The following is a 12,384-nucleotide window of genomic DNA, read 5'->3' as shown; positions in this document are numbered from 1 at the left end:
ACCTTGCGGTTCAAACTGACTTTGCAGTGCAGTGCATTAACCCACAGCACCACCCCAGGACTCCACTCAATCAGTAGGAGAAATAATGTCTTGATATAGGCTATACTAATATGGATGGAGTTTGAAGACATTATTCTGAGTAAAATATATCAACCATGAAAGGACAAATACTGTGTGATCTCATAAAAAAAAGACAAGTCAGGTGTTCACTAGGGCCAAGAGGGAGGGGAAAAGGGAAGCTAATGGTGATGGAAACTTTGCGTAGGGGGTAAAGTTACACAGCTGATTACTGTGATCACTGTCATTACATTGTACATCTGTACAGAGCTGAATTGAAAAAAAGTTGCTTAGTAGAAACAGTTGCAATGATACACACACATACAGAGTATCTGCTGAGGCTGCTTATGTACAATCAAACACTTTATGATATTTAGTTCCTTGCTTTAGAGGTTTAGGATCATGGTTTCATGGGACATTCTAATTCAAGTGGCCTAATAACATGTTTAGTATTACCTCCTAGTTTGCTGCATGGCACCTGGGGTCTTAAAAGCTTACATGTGGCCATGGAAGACACAATTGATTTCTATTCATCTAGAGCAACAGAAGAAAGAGTCAGAAATAGGAGGATACGAAATGTACAACTAATTGCCTCCAAAGGCATGAGACTAGAACTGGATGGTGCAAGGCTACCATTACTGGGCATGTTGATCAAAGATTCCATAGAAGATTTTCTTCTGTAAAGATTTCGTCCCAGAACTCCGAAGGAGCAGTTCTACCATGTCCTATAGTGTTGCTATGATTTGGAATGGACTCCATGGCAGTGAGTTTGGGTGATATGGAATCAAACTGATGGCAGATACTCGAAAAATTAGATAGAAAGGTAACAACCCAGTGAGTTTACTTTAATGAGGGAGGAATAATGCAAAAAAAGGATTGGGAGAATGGTTGCATATCGTGAACAATGTAATCAGTGTCACTAAATTGTACATGTAGGGAAAAAACAAACTCAGCAAGGTTTCTAAACAATTTTACCACAGTAAACACACACACACACACACACACACAATCTTTAGAATACTAAAAGGATATTTTGCAAAGTGTTCTTTTAGTCCTGGATTCTGCTATTGTTGTTTCTTTCTCAACTATTTTATGTGTCCATGGTCTAATGATTTCCTCACCCATTCACTGCTCATCTTTACTCTGTCTTAGGACAATCCCTTCCTCTTTTTACACCTTCTTCCAGACAGCCAAAATTGACTAATACCATTTTCCTTCACTTATTTTTGTTGTCTGTATTCTCTCCTCAAACTCCTATACACCTACCTGAGTTTCCTTGGGGCTTAATAAATGCTAGATAGTCTAATGCCACAAGTAGCTAAAATTGTCACCATCAAAGAAGGCTTGATTGAAGCAGTAAAGAGGTTGAAACAGCAAAGTAAAATAGCTGACAGAAGGAAGTTAGACTTTAAAAAGAAAAACAAAACAAAACAAAACAAGCCCACAAACACCCCAAATATGTGAATTTAGTATAGTGCCTGGTACAGCAAGATCTCAGCAATACAAGTGTGCCTTAGGGTCTTGAATTTGAAGGACCTTACATACCACAAGCAAACCTCCAGTATGTAGCTCAGACTGTTCCCCAAAGCTAGAATTCATGAAAGAAGATTGATCAAAGATACAACTGTTTTGTTTTCATCCAAATGTGCAGTTATTGAAGCCTGAAATAGTGGTCAGAATATGTTAAGAGTTCAAAGTATGAGAAAAGCAAATACACCAAAAGAAAGAATGGGTGGAGATGATGGTACTATGACATTTTTTTCTTCTCATACTCTCTTCTCTTTGAACCTTCACAGATTACAGTTGTTAAATTCTGTCCAGTCAGTTCTGACTCATGGTGACCCTGTATAGGGTTTCTGAGGAGTAACTAGTAGGTTTGAACCATGACACTTCTGGTTAGCAGCCCAGTGCTTATCTTACAGTGCCACAGCAGGACTACAGTATTTATAAACAAAATTCAAATTCAAAAAGCCTCTTTAAGATCTGTATGCTGTCTGATATGTTTTTAGAAGTCTTTTGGTCATTCTCAGTCCTTACTCTCCTCAAGTGGGTAAATTAAAACAAAGCACAGATCAAGGAGTGAAATCTAAGTAAGCTATATGATCTTACCATACTCATTACATACACACTCTATTGGAGGGGCTAGGGGCAAAGTAAAACTATTGGCACGAAGGAAAAAAGGTGACTTTAAAGGGATGATTCTGTAAGGGTGAGAGGAAAATATAGAAAGCCCCAGGTCTCTGACAGGAGCGCTGGTGTGGCACTGTAGAATAAGTACTGGACTGCTAACAGCAAGGTCAGCTGTTCAAACCCACTAGCTGTTCCTCAGAAACCCTACACTAAGTCACTATGAGTCAGAACCAATTCAATGTCACTTAATAACAACCGGCAAACTGGCTCCCAAAATAAATACCATTCATATGTACTAGTCTCTTAAAAAAAAAATTTACATGAGATCAAATCCTCAACAATGACTTTAAAACAAAGATGGGAAAGTAAAGGGACAGAGAAACTGGACTAATGGAAACATAACTAGAACGGAAATTAAAATGTTCATACATTATGAAGAATGTAACTACTGTCAGTGAACAACTCGTGTTGAAATTGGTAACGTATCTTGGAGAGTCTGGTGTGGCGCTGTGGGCTAATGTGTCAGACTGCAAAGTCACTTGAACAACCAGGTCAGTGGTTCAAGCTCACCAGCTGCTCCTTGGAAACCCTATACAGGGTCACTATGGGTCAGAATCGACTCTACGTCACTTAACAACAACAACAACCTATATTGGAGTTCTCATGTGGCACTGTGGGATGATGCATTAGACCGCAGGGTCAGTCTGAACCACAAGGTTGGTGGTTCAATCTCACCAGCCGCTCCTCAGAAACCCTGTATTAGGTTTGCTATGAGTCAGATGCAACTAGGTAACACTTAACAACAACCTATATTACTATATAAACGTTTACTGAAAATACAATAAATTATTTAGTAAATAACTGGCAGTTCTGATTTTCTATACATGATAGCCCTATAAATGGTATGTTCTTTAAAAATAAATAAACACCTAGGGATAATAGCTTTCTAACTCCTTAAAGTACCACGTGTAATTAATATTCTACATATTGTAGTCCATTCATAAATAGGAAAACCACAACATTTACAGTGAGAAAGATGGCTTGTCCACATGCAGATGCTTTGCAATGAATTAAGAAACAACACTGTGGCAGACCATGCCTGCTGACTGTCTACCTAACAGTCATTTTCTTCCTTTATTTTGCTAACAGAACTATTTTCTGGCACCTTTAGAAGATGAATCATAATAAGTGTAAGCTATGCATGGTAATCTTTTAATTGGCATTGTCAGTGGCTGATTTATGGGTAGGCATATGACCCCATTCTACCTAATGGAACCTGAGGAGATTTCTGCTTGAGGCTTGTTGATAAATCAGTTAGTAAAAGTAAAATCATCCCTCTTTGTAGGAAGAATGAGTAACTTTGCAGTATCTGTCATTTATCAAATGTGTAAGATTCTGAAGAAACTGCTGCCAATAGGTATAAAATTTCCAACAGTTTTAATTAGTTTTGTCAACATACGTTTCTAAGATTCAGGGAACAGTACGCTATTAACTAAAGAGAAGTAGAAAAGACAAGTCTCAAATGGACTCATATCTGTGGTGTTTTTGGTGTTTGGGTTAGTCATGTATTTGCAATGCCTTGGGAATTCAACTGTATCAGTTAATACGAGTTAGAATTTTTTTAAAAATGGGAAGGTTTCAAGTCTGAGTGACCAAGCTAACAAGAGTGTCACTGACTAAGTCAAGAGACTGGGAATACATTTGAGAAAAGGTGAATGAGATCTGTTTTAAACAGGTAGAGTTCAACATGATGACGTTAAGACAGCCTAATATAGATGGTTTTCAGGCAGTTGGAGAAGTGGATAGAATGTCAATTCTTAAGGCAAAGATTTGGGTGTCACTAGCACAAAAATACCAGCTGAAATCAGGAGAATGGATGGGCTCTAATAAGGAGAGAAGAATAAAGAAAAGAGTTGAGAGATACCATCTGAGTCTCCTTGAACAATGTCAGTTTATTTCAGTTGGTACTGCTAGCATTTACTAGCTAGTTTTCCCACCCAGTAAGTCATCTAACAGTTCTAAGTCTCATTTTCCTAATACGTAAAAGGGCAGTAAGAATAACTATCTACTGTCAGACTCCTGATGTGGCACTATAAGATCAGCACTGGACTGTGAACCACTATTCAGCAGTTCAAACCAACCAGCTACTTCTCAGAAACCCTATACAGGGTCACTATGAGTCAGAAATGATTCAATGGCACTTAACAACAAACCATACTGTTATGAGTATTAAATAAAATAATAAATATAATGCCCTTAATACATGCCTAACATGTAAGTCCTTTTAAAAACAGAAAAAAAATTTTTTTTTCATTGTGTTTTTGAGCTCTGGTAGTATAGTGGGTTACAAGTAGGGGCTGCTAACTGCAAGGTCAGCAATGTGAAACACAAAGTCGGTGGTTCAAACTCATAAGCCGTTCTTCAGAAACCCTGTACAGGGTCTCTATCAGTCCAAATGGACTCGATGACACTTAACAACAACAACAGTGGGACAAAGATGAGGCTTTCTGCTCCCATTAAGATTTATAACCTTGGAAACCCTATACAGGGTCGCTATGAGTCGGAATTGACTCAACAGCACATAATATCTACCACCACCATAGTGTTTTCAGTAAAAGTTTACACTGCTGATTAGGTTCCCATTTAACAATTTCTATAAACAATGTTCAGTGATCTGGTTATATTTTTCACACATTGTCAGTAATCTCAATATTTCCATTCTGGTTGTTCTGTTTCCATCAATATAGCTTCCCTGCTCCTCTTACCATCTTGCCTTTGCTTTAGGGTAAATATTGACCATTTGGTCTTATAAAGCTAAGGAGTACAGTACTCAAAGGTGATATTACTTAATTTATGAGTCAATCTAACATTTGGCTGAAAGGTAACCTTTGGGAGTAACTTTGATTCCAAGTTTAAACAGTATCTCACAGAGTGACAGTCTTGGTGGTTCCTCTAATCTCTACTGGTCTAGTAAGTCTGGACTTTATAGGAATTTGAGTTTTGTAAAACATTTTTAATCCATTCTACCTGGAACTGTGGCGTAGTGAATTACTTAATATACTTTTAACCATGATCTTGTAAGTTCCACAATGGGTGGTATTATGCTAATAAGACATTTGTGGCCCACCTAGGGGACTGGACATCTTACTAATAAGGCAAATAAAAGTACAAGGACCCCTTGTGGAAGTTTTTGTTGTTAGGTACTGCCATTGTGTTAACCCATCTCATTGGAAGTCTTCTTTTTTGGCTGACTCACCACTTTACCAAGCATGATGTCCTTCGCCAGGGACTAGTCCCTCCAGACATGTCCAAAGTACTAGAGAGGAAGTCTCACCATAGTAGCTTCTAAGGAGCACTCTGGCTGTTCTTCTTCCAAGACAGATTTATTTGTTTTTCTGGAAGTCCATGGTACTTTCAATATTCTTCGCTAACACCATAACTCAAAGGCATCAATACTTCTTTAGTCTTCCCTGTTTGTTGTCCAGCTTTTGCATGCATATGATGCTATTTAAAACATGGTTTAGGTCAAGTATGTTTGTCCCCAAAGTGACATCTTTGCTTCTAAACATTTTAAAGTCTTTTTTTTTTTTTTCGTAGCAGCAGCAGCAGATTTGCCTACTGCAATAAGTGGTCAGATTTCTTAACTGCTGCTTCCATGACTGTTGACTGTGGAATCAAGCAAAATGAAGTCTTTGACAACTTCAATCGTTTCTCCATATATCATGATGCTATTTATTGCTCCAGTGGTGAGGATTTTTGTTTTCTTTACAATGAGGTGCAATCCATATTGAAGGCTTAGATTTAGATCTTCACCAGTCAATATTTCAAGTCCTCTTTGCTTCCAGCAAGCAAGGTTGTGTCATCTACATATCACGGGTTGTTAATGAGTCTTCTCCAATCCTGACGGCACGTTCTTCATATAATCCATTTTAGATTACATGCTCAGCATACAGATTGAATAAATATGGTGAAAGGATACAATGCTGGCACACACCTCTCCTGATTTTAAACCATTTAGTAATGATAACACCACGCAAATAAGGGGCATGGAACCCTGATAAGGGGATGGTCAGTTTTGCAATCTTGATAGTTTTAAAATGAGTTAATCTCAGGGGCTGCAAGAGACCTCACTACCATCATGAAAGAAGAGATGTGAGTGGATGGGTCCTTTGAACCCAGAAGACAAAGAGAGAGGGCTGTAACATTGAAGATGGTAAAAAGCAGTAGCACATAAACGACAACATCAGACCCAGGACACTGGCACAAGATGGTACAGTGGGCTTCCTGGCCCACAGAGCAAGGTGGCTACAGTGGCCAAGCCAACCCATGGAGTCTGAGAACTGTTTACTTTGGACAGAAGGCTTCCTGAAGGAGTGGGGTGACATAGGCACTTTTCGGCAGAGCTAGGCTTGCTGACCCACAGAGCTAGAATGCTGACTGCCTTCAGGATGAGACTTCCTGACAAAATGGGGTGACTCAGGGCACTTATAAGGGGTGCTAATGAGTTCTGGAATATTTGTCTGTTGTTGTTGTTGTTAAGCACTGTTGAATCGGTTCCAACTAACAGCGACCCTGTATAGGGTTTCCAAGGAGCGGCTGGTGAGTTTGGACCATTAACCTTGCAGTTCGAACCAACCTTGCAGTCAAGGGCTTATCTACAAACTGAACTGGCCTCTGAGGCCCAAAAGACTAAGGGCCAAGGGACCAATGGTTAGAGAAAGGCCTGCCTACAGGAATAGCTAAAAGGTGTCCTGACCAAAGAACTGTATTCTGCTCCTGAATTGTAACTTGTCAATTCCCTAATAAATCTCATAATTATGAGGAAGGTCTGTGAGTTCTGTGTGGCCTTTACAGAGAATTATCACACCCAGCAAAGGAGTACACAGTGCCCTGGGAGGGATGGCCATTACTGGAATTGGGAAAAGGTTGGAAAGAGGAGATACATTTGATCTCCACCTCATAGGCCTTGGGCTGCTGACAGTGATTCTCTTTCCACCCTCTGAAAAGAGAGGGCTGAACCTGCCATCCACGTACCAGTTTTCTCAGGGATCATCTACTGTGCCCCTGGTCAGAATATTCTTCTGTGTTAGCCAGGCTCTATCTAATTCTTCTGGTCTCAGGGTACGTTCTTAAATATATAAGTATGTTTGATGTCAGAAAGAGAAGAACCATGAAAAGAAAAACAAGAAGAAGTGACAGGATCATCTGTTCATTCAAAAAACAAACTGTAGTACATTAAGAGTCTATAATATATATGATAAAATAAACTGGACTAGAATCAAGAGAGAGTAAAGTCATCAACAGTTCAGATCACCCAATATGTTCTTATGGCAGGCATTATAATTCACTTTTATTTATTTCACTGAAGGATGAAAGTTTTTTTGTTTTTTTTTTTAATGTAGCAGGCAAAGGTTGCAGCAAGTTACAACGAAGATTTAGAAAGGATAAATTAAATTGGCAAAAAGGAAATTACTGGTTTCAGTTAGCTATATCGAAACTGAGATGGAATATTGTTGTGGTTAGCTGCTGTCAGGTTTGCCCCTGACTCATGGTGTCCCATGTGCACAATGGGATTACATCACTGTGCTCCATAGGGTTTTCTCTGGTCAATTTTTCAGAAACAGTTTGCCAGGCCTTTCTTCCTAGTCTGTCTTAGTCTGGAAGCTCTGATGAAAACTGTTCAGCATCACAGCAACACACCACAACATCTACTGACAGACAGGTGATGACTGTGAATGAAGCAGGGAATAAATGTTATAGGCACACTAGAATAAAACAAGAAAGAACAGTAGAGCATAATTTTTGTAGATAAGAGAGTTGTACTTACCTGAAGAAAAATGGGGAGAAGTCATTAAAAAGGAAATGACAAAGAGACCTAATACTCATTAAAAAAAAAAAAGAAAACTATAGCAAAGAATGAAATATTTATATACTTGAAAAAGAAAACATCTTCTGCAAATATTAGACACTCATTGAATATTAGATAGATCAATATATGAAAGAACAACTATTCAATGCCAAGACCTTGATAGATTTCATAATATAAAGAGACATAAGGACAGTCAGACATACTTTCTTTAATTACAATACCCTGTCAAGATCTTAAGAGGATAGAGTAAAAGTTTTCCATAAGTGAAAATTCCCTTATCACAAATATGATTCTATAAAAGCATTCTTCATAATGATACAGTGTGTATTGAGATCTCACGAGAAGTTCAGTAGAACCCCATTCAACAATGATAATCTCTTTTAATACCTTCACCCCATTGTATCTCAATGATGTCAACAGTGATATTCCTTGTTCTGCATCCTCTTCTGAATCTAGTTTAAATTTCTGACATCTTCCTGCAATGGTTTTTGAATTATCATCAGCAAAATTTTACTTGCATATTATAATGATGGACCCCAGGTATGGTGCTGTAGGGCCAGCACTGGACTGAGAACCACAAGGTGAGCAGTTCAAACCCACCAGCTGCTCCTCAGAAACTGCCATATAGGGTCGCTTTGAGACATAACCGACTCAACAGCACGTAACAACAATAACTTAATAATGATACAAACAAAACCCACTGCCATCTAATTAATTCCAACTTCTAATGACCCTACATAGGGTTCCTGAAGTTGAAATCTTTATGGAAGCAGAGAATCTCCCTGATCAGAGTAGCTGGTAGATTTGAACTTTTGACTTTGGGAAACATATCTATATATCTCTCTATATGTGTCTCGCTATATATATATATATATCTATAAGGAGCTCTGGTAGTGTAGTGGTTACGAATCGGGCTGCTAACCTCAAGGTTGGCAGTTCGAAACTACCAACCATTCTGTGGAACAAAGATGAGGCTTTCTGCTACCGTAAAGATTTATAGCCTCTTAAACCCTGTACAGGGTCACTATGAGTCAGAACCGACTCCATGGTACTTAGCAACATAACGACATAAACACCTGTATCTATGGTGTGGCGCTGTGGGTTAATGCGCCAGACTGCAAAGCCATTTGAACGGCAAGATCGATGGTTCAAGCTCACCAGCTACTCCTCAGAAACCCTACACAAGGTCACTATGGGTTAGAATTGACTTGATGGCACTTAACAACAACAACAATCTATATATAGATAGATATGTGTGCGAGAGAAAGATCATATATATATATATATATATATATATATATGTATGTATGTATATATGTCTGTGTGTTGTTGTTATTAAGTGCTGTTGAGTCAGTTCCAACACATTGTTGTTGTTGTGAAGTGCCATAGAGTCGGTTCCGAAACATAGCAACCCTGTATAGGGTTTCCGAGGAGCAGCTGGTGAGCTTGAACTGCCGACCTTTCAGCTCAAACGGCTTTTCAGTCTGGCGTATTAACCCACAACGCCACACCAGGACTCCACATAGTGACCCTGAATAGGGTTTCCAAGGACCAGCTGGTGGGTTTGAACTGCCGACCTTGTGGTTCACAGTCCAGTGCTGATTCTACAATACCACATCAGGAGTCTACGTATGTGTGGTGGTGGTGGTTATGTGCCATGGAGTCGGCCCGACTCACAGCGACCCTGTACAGGGTTTCTGAGACTGTAAATCTTTAAGGGTGCAGAAAGCCTCATCTTTTTCCCACAGAACAGCTGGTAGTTTTGAACTTGGGATTCACAGCCCAATTCGTAACCACTACACTACCAGAGCTCCTTATATATACATACATATATATACATATGCATATACACACACACACACACACACACTCTTCTTCTGTGTGTGTGTGTGTGTGAGAGAGAGAGAGAGAGAGAGAGAACTCTGATAGCATAGTGGTTACAAGCTGGGCTGTTAATCTCAAGGTCAGCAGTTCAAAATTACCAGTGGTTCTGCAGGAGAAAGATGAGGCTTTCAGCTCCCATAAAGATTTACAGCCTCGGAAGCCCTATACAGGGTTGCTATGACTCGGAACCAATTCCACAGCATACCACCACCACATATATATAGTGCCCTGATGTGGTATTGTAGTATAAGCACTCAACAACAAAGATGGTTTAAACCACAAGGTATGTGGTTCAAACTCACCAGCCACTCCTTGGAAACCCTATATTGGATAGCTATGAGTTGGAACTCACTTGACAGCACTTATAAACATAATATATATGCGAAACATATATATATATATATTCCTTTCTTCTTTTCATCCATATATATGTGTGTGAAATGTAACTGAACATAATATGAAACATATATATCTATATACCCCTTTCTTCCTTCCTTTCATTCTTACGGGTTCTGTTTCTCCAGAAAACCCTAAGACATCATCCTTGTTAAAACTGCAAGCTCCTCCCACTATTCCCTATCCTCCTTCTCCTTTTGTTTTACTCCACTTAGTGTTTATTACTCTCCTAATTAGCTAGTGCTATTGTCACAGAAACATCACAAGTGAGTGGCTTTAACAAGCAAACATTTATTTTCTCAGTTTAGAAGTCCAAATTCAAGGCACCAGCTCTAGAGGAAGGCGCTCCCTGTCAGCTCTAAGGGAGGATCTTTGTCTCTTTCAGCTTCTGGTGCTTGGTTCCTCAGTGAGCTTCATTTGAAATCTGCCTTCCCCCATTTCTGCATGCATGTCTCTGTGCTGATTCTGCTCTTTCTATATCTGAGTGATTGTGTTTCAGACACACCGTACACTAATATGCCTCATTAACACAGCAAAGAAAACTCTATTCTTAAACAGGATTATATTCACAGAAACAGGGTTGCAGTGATTCGGTGTTCAGCTGCTAACCAAAAGGTCAGAGGTTTTAATTCACTAGCCCCTCTGCAGGAGAAAGATGCAGCAGTCTGTTTCTGTAAATATTTATAGCCTTGGAAACCCTATGGGACAGTCTACTTTATCCTATCTGGTCACTAAAAGTTGAAATTGACTTGATAGCAATGGGTTATTTCAATACATATTTTGTAAGACACATTCCAATCCATAACTATCACGTTCTAATACACGATGTACTTTTTCCTAATTTATTTTCCTTGTACTCATTCTAAAGAAGTGTAGGCATGGAACTGTAGGAAAAACTCTAGACTGTTAACTACAAGATTCGTGGTTCAAATCTACCAGCTGCTCCTTGGAAACTCAACACGGGGTCGCTATAATTCAAAATCATCTCAAAATGCTTAACAACACAGCAACAACCCCTTCTCAAATGTAAACTGTATCAGAGCAGGGTTTTAGTGTGTTTTGTTTACAGCTCCATCGCCCATGCCTAAAATAATGCTTGACAGACAGATACGTTGCTGAGATTGAATAAACCAATCAATTCCATTACAATAAAACAATATCAAGCTCAGAAAAATATCATTTTACATTGAACTTTACCTTTGTATACAAATATCTGGTGATGCTAACTTCACAAATTCCACATTAAATCATATGAGCTGGTTTATCTCATTTAATTAGGGTGCAACTTTCCAGAGGATGGGCTCTCCATATTATTTCTTAATTATTTCCTTATTGCTTTCATACTTAAAATGCTAACTTATAATGTGTACAGAACCTTTTCTCTTTTTGCTGTTTGTTTTGCTGCTCTTTCCATTTGCAGACTAATGCCAACTCGACTTTGCTGAAGACAGTTAATACACTACTTTGTTATGAAGTGATTGAATGGACTATGGTTTTAGGTTGTTGAAATGGCAAGCAGCGTTTTTCAAAAGAAATTCTTTTATGAGTTCCAATGCAATAACAGTCAGTGATTCAGCTGATTGAATTCCATTTCATTCGCTTAAAGGAGAAATTCCACTAAAGAAAACTAAAGGGAACTTGTTGTTGTTAGGTGCCATCAAGTCATTACTGATTCATAGATAGAGACTCTATGCACAACAGAATGAAACACTGCTTGGTCCTTGGCCAACCTCACGTGAAATTGTTGCTATCTCAGAGCCCATCATTGCTGCCACTGTGCCAATCCATCTTGTTGGGGTCTTCCTCTTTTTGTCTGACCCTCCACTTTACCAAATATGATATTCTTTTCCAGTGAATGGTCCCTCGAAGTATGAGAGACTAAGTCGTGCCATCCTAGGTTTCAAGGAGCACTCTGGCTGTATTTCTTCCTTTGGAAGTCCGTGGTACTTTCAATATTCTCTTCTAATACCATAACTCAAATGCATCAATTCTTCTATGGTCTTCCTTATTCACTGTCTAACTTTCACATGAATCTGAGGTTATTATAC

This window comes from Chrysochloris asiatica, unplaced genomic scaffold, assembly GCF_000296735.1.
Source record: "Chrysochloris asiatica unplaced genomic scaffold, ChrAsi1.0 scaffold00078, whole genome shotgun sequence".
Lineage (NCBI taxonomy): Eukaryota > Metazoa > Chordata > Mammalia > Afrosoricida > Chrysochloridae > Chrysochloris > Chrysochloris asiatica.
The sequence above is the reverse complement of the archived record's forward strand: the minus strand, read 5'-3'. Positions refer to the sequence as shown.